Consider the following 13197-nt stretch of genomic DNA (forward strand, 5'->3'; position numbering starts at 1 on the left):
GGGAAATTTCTTCCTCTACTCTTTTTAAGTTCTTGTGCCTAGATTAGTAATAAAATTGACATGTCAGGTTAATAGGAGAAAAAGCAATTTAATTTTGCATTCAGAGGAGACCATAAAATGATGTTCAGAGCATGACTACAAACAGGCAACATTTATATATTTATTTTAATACAGATAAATGAGAAACGTGTGAGAATTTTACCAGACACAGAAACTTAGGTTTGGGTGCCTAATTAGTAAAAAATGTAAGTAAAGTTTGGGCTTGGGTAGGGCATTAGTAAACAAGTAACAAGATTTGTTTATACCAGCTTCTTGGCTCTGAATTCCCTGTCTCTGGTGACAAAGATGTCTTTCTACCTCCTGGTACAAGGAGAGTACCTTTCTATGGGAGGTTTAGTTCCTGCTTTCAGGAAGACAGAAAGAAGAATTGGATGTCCTTCTTGCCTCAGTTGTTCCTTAAATAATTTTAATTCAAAGTAATCAACATGCCACTGAGGCATATTTTGGGGTTGACCTGCCCTAGGCCCTGACGATAGGGATTGCATTGAATCTGTGGATTGTTTTAGGTATTTTGGCCATTTAAAAAATATTAATTCTTTCAACTCATGAGCTATTAATTCTTTCAACTCATGAGCAGGTAATATTTTTCCATTTATTTATTCATGTCTTTTTCAAAGTTTTTCATCAATGTTATAATTTTTATAGTCTTTCATCTCCTTAGTTAAATTTGTTCCTTCATATTTTTTTCTTTTTGCAGCTTTAAATGGGATGATTTTCTTAGTTTCTCTTTGTGATAGTTAATTACTAGTGTAAACAATTATAACAGATTTGTGTGTACTGATTATTGTATCCTGCAACTTGCTGAATTTGTTTATTAGTTCTAACAGATTTTGGTGGTATTGTCAGGATTTTATGTATATATGTAAATAACTTCATCTATGACATGACAAGTGACAGTTTCACCTCTTCCTTTCCAATTTGGATGACTATGATTTCTTTTTCTTACCTAATTGCTGTGGCTAGGACTTCCAATACCACATTGAACGAAAGTGGTAAGAATGGACATCCTTGTCTTGTTACTGATCTTAGAGAAAATGCTTTCAGCTTTTAACTGTTGAATGTGATATTAGCTGTGGGCTTATCATACACAGTCTTATGTTTAGGTATGTTCCTCTAAAACCACTTTTTTTGAGAGTGTTTATCATAAATGGATGTTGAATACTGTCAAAAGCTTTTTCTGAAGTAACTTATTTTAAGTATTTTATGTACCATAAATAAATTATTGATTGTTTTACTAAGACTATAATGTAAATTTCTAGTATTTTCTCATTCTTGTTAATGTAGAAAACAGTTTTTTCCTCATTCTAAACCTGTCTTCCAATGATAATTTATGTTTTCTAGGCTAATTTTTTGGTTGTTGTTGTTAAATTGTGTAAGCACCTTAAAACTAAATGAATGCATTACTATAGTCTGCTTTGGGGACTATTATAACTAGGTTTCCTAAATAAGTGAATTTAGGATTCTAAAGGAAATTCTAAAGGAAATAAGTCCTGAATATTCATTGGAAGGACTGATGCTGAAGCTGAAACTTCAATATTTTGGCCTCCTGAAGTGAAGAACTGACTCATTGGAAAAGACCCTGATGCTGAGAAAGATTGAAGGCAGGAGGAAAAGGGGATGACAGAGGATGAGATGGTTGGATGGTATCACTGACTCAATGGACATGAGTTTGAGTATGCTCCGGGAGTTGGTGAAGGACAGGGAAACCTGGCATGCTGCAATCCATGGGTCTCAAAGACTCAGACATGACTGAGCAACTGAACTGAACTGAACTGAATATGTGAATTAGAAACATCTCAGTATGTTTTACATTTATTTTCAGAGCAAAAGTAGTAATATTTACCCGAATCAGGAACTTACTACTGCCAGTGGTTCCTTTTTAAAACTTCAGGATGTTCATTGCAGTACTATTTTATAGCCAGGATGTGGAAGCAACTTAAATGTCCATTGGCAGAAGAATGGATAAAGACATAGGACATGTATACACTGGAATATTAGCCATAAAAATTAAGAAAATAATGCCATTTGTGTGGACCTAGAGATTGTCACACAGAAGGAAGTAAGTCAGAAAGAGAAAGAGAAATATCATATAATATTGCTTGGATGTGGAATCTAATGGTACAGATGAACTTTTTGGAAAGCAAAAATAATGAAAGTATAGACAACAAATTTGTGATTACCAAGGGGGGAAGGGTAAGTGGGATAAATTGGGAGATTGGTATTGACATATATACACTACTATGTATAAAATAGATAACTGATGAGAACCTACTGTATAGAACAGGAAACTCAGTGCTCTGTGGTGACCTAAATGAGAAGGGAATCTAAAAAAGAGTGAACTAAAAGAGTACGTGTATAACTAACTCACTTCTCTGTATAGCAGAAACTAACACACCACTGTAATGCAACTATACTCTAATAAAAATTAATTAAAAAAAAACTTCAGGAGAATTACATTGACCAATATTGACCTTGTTGATCAAAAGACTGAACTTCTATTATTCCACTGTTTACATGGTTAAAATACTTGAGCAGTAGAGAATCATTTTCTTTTACATATATCCACAATGCATAAGCTAGCTTCTGTCTTTATCCATCAGTGTTATAATTTCACTGAAAAGCTATCAACTTGGTCTGATTTATTCTTGAAAGTGCTTGCTGCTTTTGCTAATGGTTCTTTGTGCTATTTTCTTTGTCAATGCTTGGTTCATTATTTCTCCTTAAATTGAAAAAAGGCTTTCAAGAACGTAATATTCAGGCTCACTCTAAGTATTTGGAAGCTTTGTGCCAATTTCTGTTCCAGTCTTCACTTCTTCATTTTCTGAAACAATGGCAAACAATTCATATGCATATATGTACTCTAACAACTCTATTAGGAGTTAATCTCCAGTGGTGAATAAGATTGCACCAATTTTGCTTTTGAGCTGAATGAAATAGAGGAGAAATTAGATGGTTGAAGTGAACTTAATGGTTTTGGGGGTGGACACATGTTAAATGATATTATATATATATATATATATATATATATATATATATATTTGTGACTGGCTGGCTCTTAATGACCAGAGTGTTAGGATTGATCAACTTCCATATGCTTGTTAGGAGACACTGGTCCTCAGTGACCCTTGCCCTTGTTTGCTCTGAGAGAAGCTTCTGTGATAGTTTTAAGGGGAGAAAGAATAGTATCTACAACATATAACAGTCTTTTCCCTGTCATTCAGCAGAATTGACTTGAAAATGAGAAACAGACCAATTGTGAATTATGCTCTATTACTCAGACACAGAATGTCATGTAACACCTGAAAATTGCCAGGGCCACATGTCAGGCATTTGTGAAATGCACTTGACAAGGTGGTTTTTCAAGGAATGCATATAACATAATGTGATATGATGACAGGTCTAAGCTATAGACATACTGAAACCAATTAGATGTTGGCTCTGAAGTCAATATTCCCATCCAAATATATTTACTTAAGAGGAAAAGTGAGAGTTCTAGGCTCCTAGACACTATGCCAGACTTTGCAGTGTTTTCATAACATTAACTTAATTTGACTCAGTGGTACTCAATGTATTTGTATATGTATTAATCAGATTAAGGTTATAGAAGTCTAGGACAAACGAATTATTTAAATCATATACACAACAAAAGAAAAGAAGCAAGGGCTTGAAATATTTGCTAAAGCCATTCCTTTTCATTGAGGAACTTCTTAGCTTTGGGTCAGGTAATATAAACCAGCCCTTAGGGGTCATTAAGATGTATCCTACAGGTTGATCGACAGAGCTGAGCTGTCAGATCAGATCTTAGATTAGCTGTGAACTTCACTGTTTACAGTATTCAAATTATATCTGGCATTTCTTGCTAAATCCCAGATGCCTTCAGGTAAAAAAACAAAAAAAGTGTGTGTGTGTGCATGCGTGCGCTTAGTCGCTCAGTCGTGTCCAACCCTCTGCAACCCCATGGACTGTAGCCCACCAGGGTCCTTCATCCATGGGATTCTCCAGGCAAGAATAATGGAGTGGGTTACCGTGTCCTTCTTCAGGGGATCTTCCCAACAGAGGGATTGAACCTGGATCTCCTGCATTACAGGCAGATTCTTTACCGTTTGACCCAGCAGGGAAGCCCCATGTGAAACAACATATTTATGCAACTGATACTGATCAATGGGTAAGCACCTTGCAGGAATGCTTTGGAGCCATGGTATATGTGTTTTCTAAAAGCCTTCTGGTAGAAACTGCTTCACAGGACAATTGCAATGGGTAAAATGTATATTGGTGAAATTAGTCATAATGCATAAAACTGCAGCAAATGACAGTTTAGAACTTATTGGACTAAACTGATGTTGGAGGATGAAGTCAATATTTAATAATGACAGGGCAAGGACGTCAACCTTCCTAGGAATTCTAAAGGCAGAATGTGGCAGGTGTCTTAGTTTTCTCATTTAATATAGGAATAGCAAGCCCAGGTTCCTTGTCAGAGGTGAAGGAATCAAATATGATAGTTATGGTATATATTCAATACAAAGTCTTTAGTGTCATGATTATGAAGAAAGAGTCTTGTTTTCTCAATTGTTCTATGATTTTTTGGTTTCCAGAATGATTGATACTTTAGAAATATTTAAAATGAGCCTTTAAATCATGCCTAGAATTTCAAATGGAAGACAGCAAAAGAAATAGTCCTAATCAAGCAGGGTTTGTGATTTATATATTTGCATGGGGTTTCCCAAGTTTCTCAGTGATAAAGCAATGCCTGCCAATGCAGGAGACACAAGAGATATGAGTTTGATCCCTGCATTGGGAAGATCCCCAGGAGTAGGAAATGGCAACTCACTCCAGTATTTTTGCCTGGAAAATTCCATGGACAGAGAAGCCTGGCAGGCTACAGTCCACAGGGTCTCAAAGAGTTGGATGTGACTAAGCAGATAGGACACACACGGGGCCATGCAATATTAAGGAACGGAAGCCTCTGGCCCTGCTAGCATTACGTATTTAAGAAATAGTGATAAATTAACACAGCATTATAAAACAATACACTTCAATAAAAAAAGAAATTATGGTACCATATTATTTGAGAGAGCTATAATGCTTTTGTAATATACTTCACTCTTTTCCCAAAACAGTCTGTTATTTTAGGGTGTATAATAACTTTATTCTGTAGTATTTCCCTGATGCTGGGAAAGACTGATGGCAGGGGGAGAAGTGGGCCACAGAGGATGAGATGGTTGGATGGCATCACCAACATAATGGACATGAGCTTGAGTAAATTCTAGGAAATAGCGAAGGGCAGGGAAGCCTGGCGTGCTGCAGTCTATTGTGTGGCAAAGAGTCAGACATGATTGAGCAACTGAACAATAGCAACAAATTGATATAAAATATAGCTTATGCCTCTATCAAGAATATGTGTGACTGTCTTCTAGCAGAATTCAACTCACACAAATGGAATATGGTCATTATCTTTAAATTGGAATGTCTATTTTTTCAATAAGCTTAGAAGCAAACATTGCAAAATTTAATATATTATTTATTTATTTTAATATCATTGCATATATATGTTTAAAAATAAAAGACATTAGATCAACTTCAGATTTGCTTAATTCTTCTTGAATATATTCCATTTGGTATTAGGTTTGGCTTCATTTGATGTGGCCTGTGATGCCACATCTATTTTGTTGTTTTAGTCGCTAAGTCGTATCTCTTTTGCGACCTCGTGGGCTGTAGTCTGCCAGGCTCCTCTGTCCTTGGGATTTCTCAGTCAAAAATATTGGAGTGGGTTTCCATTTCCTTCTTCAGGGGATCTTCCCAACCTAGGGATTGAATGTGCTTCTTCTGCATCAGCAGGTGGATTCTTTGCCATTGAGGCACCAGAAAGCACTGCCACCTCTGTAGCAAGGCCACGTGAGACATGAGCTGAAGGATGAATTTATCACTAAGGGAGCTGATCTTGGAGAGGACTGTGCAGAGAGCGAAGGGTGGAATTGGAGAAGCTTCAAGTGGTGGCCTTGATGGGATGTGGCCACGATGGGAATAAAGAACAGATAGTAAAGCAGTCTGTTGGATGTAGTATTGTATTAGTCAACATTCGCTAAAGAAACAGAGTCAGTATAAGAGAAGTTGTGTAATGGGAATTGGTTCACATGATTATGGAGGCTGAGAAGTCCCACAGTGTCCTGTCTGCAAGCTGGAGAACCAGGAAGCTGGAGGGATAATTCAGTCCAAAGGCCTGGGATGGGGTGGGGGGAGGTACTGTAGGGGGTAAGGGTGCTGATATAAGTCCCAGAGTCTGAAGGCTTGAGAAGCAGGAGCTCCATTGTGTGAGAGCAGGAGAAGATTATTATCCAGCTCAAGGAGGGTGAGGGTGGGTTGGGTGGAGTGTGGCAGGAGTCTCACCCTCTGCTTCCCTCAAAGGACTGGGCGATGCTCACATTGGTGAGAGTGGATCTTCCTTCGTCTACTTAATCAAATGTTGAAATCTGAAAACACCCTTCCAGACACACCCAGAATTAATTCTTTACTAGATATCGCAGTATCCCTGAGCCCAGTCAAGTTGACATCTAAAATTTACCATCACAGTTATCAACATGGTTACCTGGGATGGTGGCAGTACAGAGGGTAAGGTCAAGGTGATATGTCAGTTTCTGTGCATGAGCAGGAGTGATCAGCATCTTAGAAGACATCAGTGTTGGGGCAGGCAGTGACTAGCAGGGCTCAAAATAGGAATTTTATGGATGCATTGAGGTAATGGCCCATGTTCTGATCATGTCTCTTCTGAGAAAACATGCAAAACAGTTTAAACTAGTTTGATGTGTAGATGTGTAATGTCTCGGCACTATAGAAAAAGTAGGGCCATTGGGGGATGTAGATGTAGATGGGCTCTCAGGAGCTGACTTTCTCCGTGTCCATCTTTCAAAGGCCACATTAAATCTTCCTCTCATGTTCCTGTGTCGGTCTCTGCTTTCTCTCTGGTTTTTCCTCATCTTACCATTGGTCTGCACCTAATACCCAGTGTCAACCCACCCTTGAGCCTGAGGTTGCCTCATAACGGTTTCCCACCACTAACTCTCAAGATTCTCAGTGTGTTTCCATTTCAGTGGACGCTGGGTGGGGAAGGCATTGACACCTGCTTTGTATATTTTGTAAAGAACACTGATTTCGGGGGCAATGTCTACCTCACTTCCCGGCTATGAAGGGCCTGGGAGAATAACTACTTTTAATTTCAGAGGTTCAGAGGAAGTCTGAAGTGTGTGAGTGCAGAATATAAGGAGAGAGGCCGTTTGTTAACCCTGGAAGATAGGCTTCAGAGTGGATTTAGAGGGTGAGGAGCAGGGCAAGTTTGGATTGGGAAGAAGGAAGCGCATAACCATATAACTTTTGTTGTCTTGCCACTTCTTTTTAATTATATGTTTCTTAAAATATTTCACATCCTTAAGTAGACTGTGGTGTCTCAGAGGGTTTATATACTATACGCCCCATGTCTTATGTCTCTTTTGAATTCCTGCACCCTCTTGCCCAAGTACCCAACAAAAGGCCCTCTGTGTCCAGTGGATTTGGAATTTATTTTCTTCCTTGAGACATGGATAATAATGTAGAGGTCCTATCAACTTCCCATATGTTTTTTGAGTTCTTCTTCTTTATACTTGCTACATGCTGCAGTACTCAGCCTTGTGCCTGACCGGAACACAGCAGCTGACTGAATCAATTGAAGTAAAGGGTAGTATGATGGAACAAAATTAGAGAAGACATTGTTTCTAGTGCTTGAGGTTTTAGCAACTTTTTCAACACTTTGAAAGGTGTCACACAGTTTCATGTGATATTTAAGGACTCATTTCCATTAATGATATATATCCATTCTGTTTTTTCCATGTTTTTTGATTTATTTTTAACAGACTCCTGGGATTATAAACCTGCCAGAGAGAAATAAGGGTGGACATGTTTACATAAAGTGCTGAAGTTACCTTGTCTGGAAATGTAGAGCCAGGAAGAGGGACATTTTGTCTGGAGGAAATTTTCTAGAATAAGAACGAGAGAGAGAGTCTTTCCTAAATGGAGGTTATGTGAAATTGAACAAAGTTAAAGTGAAAATGTTAGTTGCTCAATCATGTCTGATTCTTTGCGACCCCATGGGCTTTGTAGCCTGCCAGGTTCCTCTGTCCATGGAATTCTGGAGTGGGTAGCAATTCCCTTCTCCAAGGGATTTTCCTGACCCAGGGATCAAACCCAGTTCTCCTGTATTGCAGGCAGATTCTTTACCATCTGAACCACCAGGGAAGGCAATAATCAACTAAGTGGGTCCTGAAATGGCAAAGTTTCCTGAGTACCTCTGGATAGTACTGAGCATCCTGCCCTAGCCTGAGGAACCTGCTTCTCCTTGGGATGATCAGTTAGCTTTTTCTTACCCAAATGGTGAGGGGCTGAAGTTTCAGAGGGTTTGGAGGACAAGCAATTGGAGATAGAACTGGTGGGTATGTCTAAGATAACTACAGAATGAAACAATTTGGGTATCAAAGAGATTACTACCCAAGGTTTAGGAAGATACGATTGAGACTTATATATTAAAATTGTGAGGGAGGTCCTAAGATGGAGGAGGAATAGGACGGGGAGACTATTTTCTCCCCTAAAAATTCATTGAAAGAACATTTAAACGCTGAGCAAATTCCACAGAACAACTTCTGATTGCTGGCAGAGGACATTAGACACCCAGAAAGGCAGCCCATTGTCTTCGAAAGGAGGTAGGACAAAATATAAAAGATAAAAAGAGAGACAAAAGAAGTAGGGACAGAGATCCATCCCAGGAAGGGAGTCTTAAAAAAGAGAATTTTCCAAACACCAGGAAACACTCTCTCCGGCGGGTCTGTGGTGAGCCTTGGAATCTCAGAGGGCAAAATAGCCGGGAGGAAAAATAAAAAATAATTAAAACCCACAGATTACGTGCCTAACAGTAACTCCCAGCGGAGCAGCAGCCCAGATGCTCGCATCCCCCACTAGCAAGGGACAGGGAGGAGCAGGCTGCATTGCTTAGGGTTAGGACCAGGTCTGAATGCCCTGAGGGAAATCTGAGGGAACTAGCTTGAGACAGCAACCGAGACTTGGGATAGCTATCCGCAAAAAGACCTAACTGAAGACACCGCCAGGCCCGCTCACAGAACAAAGGACTGAGCAGAGAGAGCCGACTGTGGACTGGCCCATCCGCCGCTGGAGACAGGCAGGCAAGGACAGCCAGAGCTGGAAGGGGGCAATCGTGGCCCCAGAGAGGCATCCGATACCAAACTGCAAGCCAACTTCGTTGCTAACCAAGACTTCCTGGGACTGTGGACAATTGACATCCGCCGGGAGGGTCGCAGCCAGAGACCAGCTCCCCAGAATAGACACACAGCACACCTAAGAAGGCGCGCTCCTTGTACACCCAGAAAACCGGCGTCTGGACTGGGGGCAGAGGTAAGCCGCGCAGCCTCCAACTGGGGGCAAATACACGTGCCAAGCACCTGATCACCTGAGCTGCTCGGGCCTGTAACGGGCTCAAAACGCAGGCCCAACCAAGTTTGTGCTTTTGCGGAGTACCCGAGAACTCGAACCCGAGCGGCTTAGACTTCAGAAGTGCATGTAAACCAGAGCCTGCATCAGACAGTTCCCGGCAGAGCGACCTAGAGTCTGAGCAGTGTAGACTGGGAAAGCACACACGCCGTGAGCGGGGCAAACCCAGTGTGGCTGAATCTCTGTGAGCACATGCCAGTGATATTTGTTCGCAGTGCTCCTCCCTCCCCAAAGCACGACTGAACAAGAGAGCTTAAAAAAAAAAAAAAAAAAGTGAACACCACCTCACCCCTTGTGGCAGGGAGGAAAATTAGGCACTGAAGAGACCAGCAAACAGAAGCTAAAATAAACAGAGGGAACCGCTTTGGAAGTGACAGGTGCAACAGATTAAAACCCTGGAGTTAGCACCGACTACATAGACCTTGAGAAGTACAACCAGACCAAGGAACTATCTGAAGACAAACTGACCCCACACTGTCCGCAACACCTCCAGAGAAAGTCTCAGATATACTTTTACTACTATCATTTTTTAAATTAAAAAAATTTTTAAAAATTTTTTACTGTTTTATTTTTATTTTATTTTTAAGTCCCCATTACTCCTTTAATTTTCATTTTTATAACCTACTATTACCTTGCAAAAAAAAGACCCTATTTTTAAAACAAACGTCATATTTTATAATTTCTGTGACTTTTTTTTCTGTTTGTTTGTTTGTTGGTTTGAATTTTTGTTTTTGTTTTTCTGTTTTTTGGCTTTTTTCATTTTTTTTTTTAATATTGTATTTTTGGGAATTTAACCTCTACTCAGGATTTTTAATCTTTGCTTTTTGGTATTTGTTATCAACTTTAAACCTTTAAGAACCCAATCTTCAGTACCCATTTTTACTTGGGAGCAGGATCACTGGCCTGATTGCTCTCTTCCCCTTTTAACTCTCTTTTTTCTCCACCAGGTTGCTTCTATCTCCCCCCACCTCCTTTTCTTCTCTACCCAACTCGGTGAATCTCTTTGTATGTTCCGGGCTGTGGAGAACACTTAGGGAGCTGATTACTGGCTGAATCTGTCTCTCTCCTTTTGATTCCCCCTTCTCTCCTCCTGGCCACCTCTGTCTCCTTCCTCCCTCTTCTCCTCTCTGTGTAACTCCGTGAACATCTCTGAGGGGTCCAGACTGTGGAGAGCACATAGGGAAGCAATTACTGACTAGTTTGCTCTCTCCCCTTTTGATTCCCCCTCTGCTCCTCTTGGTCATCTCTATCTCCCTCCTCCCTCTTCTCTTCTCCATGTAACTCTGTGTAACTCTCTGGGTATCCCTCAATGTGGAGAAACTTTCCATCATTAATCTAGATGTTTGATCATTGGTGCTGTATAGATGGAGAAGTCTTGAGGCTACTGTAAGAATAACATTGAAAACCAGAGGCAGGAGGCTTAAGTCCAAATCCTGAGAATACTAGAGAACTCCTAAATCCAGGGAACATTAAATGATAGGAGCTCATCAAATGCCTCCGTATCTACACTGAAGCCTAGGACCACCCAAGGGCCAACAAGCTCCAGAGCAAGACATACCACACAAATTCTCCAGCAACACAGGAACATAACCCTGAGCCTCAATATACAGGCTGACCAAAGCCACACCAAACCCACTGACATCTCAAAACTCACTACTGGACACTTCATTGTACTCCAGAAAGAAGAAATCCAGCTCCACCCCCAGAACACCGACACAAGCTTCCCTAAACAGAAAACCTTGACAAGCCACCTGTCCAACCCCACCCACAGTGAGGAACCTCCACAATAAAGAGGAAACACCAATTGCCAGAATACAGAAAGACCACCCCAAACACAGCAATATAAACAAGATGAAAAGGCAGAGAAATACCCAGCAGGTAAAGGAACAGGATAAATGCCCACCAAATCAACAAAAGAGGAAGAGATAGGGAATCCACCTGATAAAGAATTCCAAATAATGATAGTGAAAATGATCCAAAATCTTGAAAACAAATTGGAGTTACAGATAAATAGCCTGGAGACAAAGACCAAAAAGATGCAAGAAAGGTTTAACAAAGGCCTAGAAGAAATAAAAGAGTCAACATATAATGAATAATGTAAGAAATGAGATCAAAAACACTCTTCAGGGAACCAACAGTAGAATAACGGAGGCAGAAGATAGGATAAGTGAAGAAGAATATAGAATGGTAGAAATAAATGAAACAGAGAAAAAAAAGAAAAAAGAATTAAAAGAAATGAGGACAACCTCAGAGACCTCTGGGACAATGTTAAACACCCCAACATTCTAATCATAGGAGTCCTAGAAGAAGAGGACAAAAAGAAAGACCATGAGAAAATACTTGAGGAGATAATAGTTGAAAACTTCCCTTAAATGGGGAAGGAAATAATCACCTAAGTCCAAGTAACCCAGAGAGTCACAAACAGGATAGACCCAAGGTGAAACAGCCCAAGACACATATTAATCAAATTATTAAAGATCAAACACAAAGAACAAATACTAATAGCAGCAAGGGAGAAACAACAAATAACACACAAAGGGATCCCCATAAGGATAACAGCTGATCTATCAATAGAAACTCTTCAGGCCAGAAGGGAATGGCAGGACATACTTAAAGTAATGAAAGAGAATAACCTACAACCCAGATTACTGTACCCAGCAAGGATCTCATTCAGATGTGAAGGAGAATTCAAAAGCTTTACAGACAAGCAAAAGCTGAGAGAATTCAACACCACCAAACCAGCTCTTCAACAAATGCTAAAGGATCTTCTTTAGACAGGAAACACAGAAAGGTTGTATAAATGTGAACCCCAAACAACAAAGTAAATGGCAATGGACCATACCTATCAATAATTACCTTAAATGTAAATGGGTTGAACGCCCCAACCAAAAGACAAAGACTGGCTAACTGGATACAAAAACAAGACACCTACGTATGCTGTCTACAAGAGACCCACCTCAAAACAAGGGACACATACAGACTGAAAGTGAAGGGCTGGAAAAAAATATTTCCCACAAACGGAGACCAAAATAAAGCAGGAGTTGCAATACTATCAGATAAAATAGACGTTAAAATAAAGGCTGTGAAAAGAGACAAAGAAGGACACTACATAAAGATCAAAGGATCAATCCAAAAAGAAGATATAACAATCATAAATATATATGCACCCAACATAAGAGCACCACAATATGTAAGACAAATGCTAACAAGTATGAAAATGGAAATTAACAATAACACAATAATAGCAGGAGACCTTAATACCCCACTCACACCTATGGATAGATCATCTAAACAGAAAATTAACAAGGAAACACAAATTTTAAATGATACAATAGACCAGTTAGATTTAATTGATATCTATAGGACATTTCACCCCAAAACAATGAATTTCACCTTTTTCTCAAGTGCACATGGAACCTTCTCCAGAATAGATCACATCCTGGGCCATAAATCTAGCCTTGGTAAATTAAAAAAAAATTGAAATCATTCCAAGTATCTTTTCTGACCACAATGCAGTAAGATTAGATGTCAGCCACAGGAGAAAAACTATTAAAAATTATCCAACATATAGAGGCTGAACAACATGCTGCTGAACAACCAACAAATCACAGA

This window comes from Cervus elaphus, chromosome 28 (genome assembly GCF_910594005.1).
Source record: "Cervus elaphus chromosome 28, mCerEla1.1, whole genome shotgun sequence".
NCBI lineage: Eukaryota > Metazoa > Chordata > Mammalia > Artiodactyla > Cervidae > Cervus > Cervus elaphus.